This window comes from Magnolia sinica, chromosome 3 (assembly GCF_029962835.1).
Source record: "Magnolia sinica isolate HGM2019 chromosome 3, MsV1, whole genome shotgun sequence".
NCBI lineage: Eukaryota > Viridiplantae > Streptophyta > Magnoliopsida > Magnoliales > Magnoliaceae > Magnolia > Magnolia sinica.
This window is the reverse complement of record NC_080575.1, coordinates 90,261,036-90,266,138: the sequence shown is the minus strand read 5'-3', so window position 1 is coordinate 90,266,138 and position 5,103 is coordinate 90,261,036.

Here is a 5,103-nt window from a genome sequence, read left to right as displayed (position 1 = left end):
TGTCTGCTAATGTGTGTGTGGGTGCATGACGTTCTTGCGTGGGTATGTGGTTGAGGGTTGAAAAATTACACAAATCGGATGATACAAACCATCCAATTGGGGGTCTTTGGGGTGGACTCGAAATGAAAAACTGGCCGGCGTTGAATTTCATCAGGGAAAGAGAGTGGACGCTAGGCAAGGGTTGTCTAAATAGTGTGGTTTTTTAACCCTTGGTGGCTATCCACAGCACTAGGGTGGATGGTCTGGATCCAGACCTCACCGCAAGCATGAGGTGGAGGGGCTCTATCGTATTGTTGAGGCGTGTGGAGCCACAGGCATGTATGAGGCGGCCCATCTATATGCTTGCTCTCACAGGTGCTTGGGCGGCATACAAGTGTGAGATCTTAGCCGTCGGTCAGGTGGGTTCCATCGTGTAGGTAGCTGGGCCCTAAAATAAAGGCCAACCCACTTCAAATGGGCTTAGAAGCTGTCGGTCCGCTTCAAAAACTTGACCAGATTGTTTAGCCAAGTTTTCCACATGGTGGGACCCAGCTGATGAATGCCTTGAATCTGGCACTAGCCTTGCATTGCTGGCGAATGCAGTGGTGTGGTGTGTAGATGGGCGGGCATCAAACATCCAGGTTTGGGCTGAACAATCTCCAATGCACCAATGCTATCACAGAGAATGAGAGGGTCATTTTGATATGATAAAACAAGTGTATTGAAGTGGACATTTTCTAAAATGCTCACACACTTGGATCTGTGAATTGGGTGGGGCCCACTTTATGGATGGCCCGAACAAGAGACGGAAGGGATCCATGTATACTGAATGCTGGAATGTGGTCAAGTTAAGCCGATCTGTCTATTGGATCATAATTTGTGGATGATCCAATGAATGGGTGTGTATGATTTTTCAGCATAGAGATGTGGGCAGTGGGCCTTTTCTCAAGGATGGTTCCGATCCCATACCTTGTGCCATATACACTCTTCAGTGGTTTGCTAGGATGCATCCTGACCGTATAAGAGCAACGTGTATATCAACTACAATGTACACTAGTTTTATTATTTTTATTAATAAAATTAATAAAATGATATTTTATTATTATTATTATTATTTTTATAAAAAAAAGTACACTAATTTTCCCTTGAGAGTTTTGCTAGAATATATGCTGATGTATAACTATAGTATACATGGGACTCTTAACCTTTAGATTGGGGTCATCTCTATCGTGTGGCCCGTTGTATAAATGGTTTGGATCACTGAAAATGGTCCATTCTAGCGAGCAAGCTTCCCATAAATACCACCGGATGGAAGTTGCAAGTCCTATTCCCATATGGACATGTATCTAGACCTTCTAAATTGTGGGTCCTGTTGTGGATATATATATATATATATATATATATATATAATTGCACTTATCAAGCAATCGTGGGTCCCATATGGAGCCATTGGTTGTGAAGATGGTGCGTAGGTTAATGACAAAAAGGACCTTTTAGGAACACACGGAGCTTATCTTACATAGTGTCATTAAGTGATTCTCAATATATTCATCCCAACCGTCTAGTACAACCTTGATTCATATGTCAGGTCATCTGGCCATTGAGTATCAAGGAAAAAAATCATCTCATCATGAAATTGATATTTATCTTCAAGAACATTGTGTTGCTAGGATCTCAAGGGCAATGAAGGTCTAAACCCCGCCCTATTAGACAGATTAAAACCATACGCTATCAATCTTGGGTATCAGATCATCAAAATCCACCATTTAACCAATTCACATCAGGACAATGTACAATCCAACCAAGAATCGCAATACCAATCATTAGACCCCAAGACATGATAGGCATTTATCAAACACAAATAAATATAAATTATTTACTAATGACCTAATCATTGGATGCATGATAAAATATGTAAATAAAATAATTATCTTAACAAGAATATTAACAATAACATTGCTAATGATATCTTAATAATATGAAAAATATTGTAAGTGTCACCTGGACTATCATAATCATTACTATAATCATCAATGGGCTCTTGAAGTAGGTTTGAAGGCTAATCTGGACCCTCGAACATACAAAATGCACCGCTAATATCCCTCTAAAGAAGAGTAGGACTCCTTTAGATTGTTGATTTTTGACAGTACGATGATCTGACAGTCAGACCAATGGAAATGGACACTTAAAGACTGCAAGTCCCTCAATATGGCCCACTCGAGCCTTGGATCTGCTTCATCCTTTGTTAAACACCCATTTTGGACCAGAGTAACCTGATGGATGGAGTGGATTTCACCTGAACACGACCATGGACCCCACCCTAACTGAATGTGCATAAAGTGCACGTGCACTGGACCGCTAGCACAATCAAACCGGATGTTGACCCAACGAATCTCAAAAACAGAGATTTTTCTCTCCTTCCCGCCCGACCACGTTTGAACGAGCAAGCCCGTTCTCGTTGATCGTGGCCCACCGTAGCAACTCACCTGTGCCATCTGGTCCGTCCATCATGCTCGGACTGAGGATCTGACTAGTCATAGGTGTGGCTCACTTGATGATACACACGTACATGCACACGCGCATCAACGCAAGTGGAGTGTTAGGTGTGGTAAGAATTTCTGAAAACAGAAATCACGCCCGACCTCACGCCAGCTTAGCAATCCGCGTGCGATGTCATCTCACAATCCTAGCCATCATTCCAGGAACAAATCCTCGCCCTTCGTCCAGCACCAAGGAAGTGGAGACACCTTGTTGATGGAAAAAGGTGATCGGGAGCCTTCCTTTTCGGGAAAACTGCACTGACACGATCCAAGCCCTCCACCCGAGTTCCATAGATGATCTCAGCAATCCACGCTAGGGCAGCAACGACCCTAGCCTTCCTCCCCGAGAAAATCTCCCTCCACGCGAGAAGAGAAGTTGCGGCGGAATATCTCGCGAGTTACTACACTCGGGCGAAATGGGACAAGGAAAGTGGACCCCACACTGATCAATGGTCCCATCTGACCCATCCAAATAGTCCAGATCACCCTAATAGTTCATGAATGGAGATCGGCCATTAGCGGCCACTTCATCTTCCCCGTCCAGCTGTGAAACCCACCATGATGGTGTGGGCCCCATTTTACGATCGAGAACGCTCATTCGATGGGCCGTGATAGTGGGAATCAATCCCACACGCTAGATCAACACCATGCATATAGAAACAGCGGGTGCAACCACACTGTCAGAGTCATTGCGGTATGAAATAATGGCCGCTGGATGCGATCAGAAAAACCAACCCTAGGCCTTTAAAAGGGTTGCTTTTATCTCGGGATCCCCACCAAAAAATCCAGCAAAGGAAGGAGAGAAAACGGGAGAGAATAGAGGGGGAGTGAAACTCGGCGCGAGTGCGGGACTACCCCACACCGAGTCTCGCTGGACAGTTCGATTCGATCGAGTCGAGTTGGGGTGGCCAGTAGCCCCGATTCTGAGAGAGAGAGAGAGAGAGAGAGAGAGAGAGAGAGAGAGAGAGAGAGAGAAGAAAAGAAAAGGCGAGGGAGAAATAGAAGAAGACGAGCTGCTGATCACCAACACTTGCTATGCGATGCCGCATTTCCACTCGAGTCAGGCCGAGTCACGGCTCGAGTGGATGCGTTGGGTCTAAGTCCAAACCTGACTCTAACACTCCAATGGGTGGTCTTGAGGGGGTCAGCGAGTAAATCTGGACACACCCCTTTGAGTTTTATGGCGCTCGGGTGCAACTCACGGGTCGAGTGAGTTGCAGCCGTGGTGCAAACTAGAGGCCTTGCTGGATCCCAACAAAGCGTAGGTAGAGAGAGAGAGAGAGAGAGAGAGAGAGAGAGAGAGAGAGAGAGAGAGAGAGAGAGAGAGAGAGAGAGAGAGAGAGAGAGGGCACGACTGCTGTTGAGTCCAGGAACTCGACTCACTGAGTTCGAGTTCAAGTCAAGCCGGCCGGGTTGAGCTTCGTTTGGGTCTGCTCCAGTCATTGCTGGAGTTCCAGCAAAAGAAAAGGGGAAGGAAGAAAGGAGAGAGAAGAGAGAGAGAGAAAGAGAGAGAGAGAGAGAGAGAGAGTGAGTGATAGGACAGGGAGCGTGTGCGTGTGCAACATCGACTCTGCCTAACTCATGGGCTGTTATCAAGTTGACTCGCTGCCAAGGCAATGGTTGTCGGGTCTAGAACCAAGTCCAGTTAGGTCAGGTTAGGCTTGGGCCTAGTTCGGTCCAGTTCATCCCAGGAAAAATAGAAAGAAGAAAAGAACATGAAGGAGAAGAGAGAGATAGTGAGTGAGTCAACTCGGCTGAAACTCGTTGGGTCGAGTTTTGCAAGTCAAGTCGGGTCTTCTTGAGTCTAGAAAACTTATTGGACGTTGCAAGTTCAAATTAGGAAAAGAGAGAAAGAGATAGGGAGTTGGGTTGACTCGGTTAGAGTTAAGTTGGGTTGAGTCATGTCAAGTTAAACTAACTAGGTACATTTTTCTCTCAAACCTTGTCTTGGAGATCTACTTAGAATCCTTGGTTGGTTAGATGGTTTTCTAAAATATCAACAGAAATGTAGCATAATATTGCATTCTTGGTTTTACGCTGTTCGAGTAGAGAGCGAGTCGAGTTAAGTCCATTTTGGGAAGATTCTAAGGACGTGCGCACTTCCTCGCAACATTAGAAGGCGAGTCGACACATAAGGTGATGAATCTTCCCCCTCGAGCTTTCCTCTTCCTTGTTAGTTTAAGTAATAGTTCATTTTATTTCAATTGATAATTGATATCTCTAAATCATGATAACTTGTGTTAGATATTGATTTGATTATCAATCATATGTTCAACAGTTAGTTCATATGAATATCCATATGTTGTAATTGTGTATCTTTCATGTTTATGGATTGTTTATAGATTGCTTTGAAGAACTTGAACTACTACATTTATCAGTGGAAAACCCCACTTATGTATGTACACCCAGACTTGGGATGTAACTTAAATGATTGTGATTATAATGAACCCTCACCTAGTGGCTGCTTTGATTGATGGATGAAATGAAACATTGATGTGGGCTTACCATGCATAGATTGTTGTGCCTATGTGGCATTTTTCCTGCTTAATATTTGCCCCTTGCGGCCCTGATTATTGCATATTTG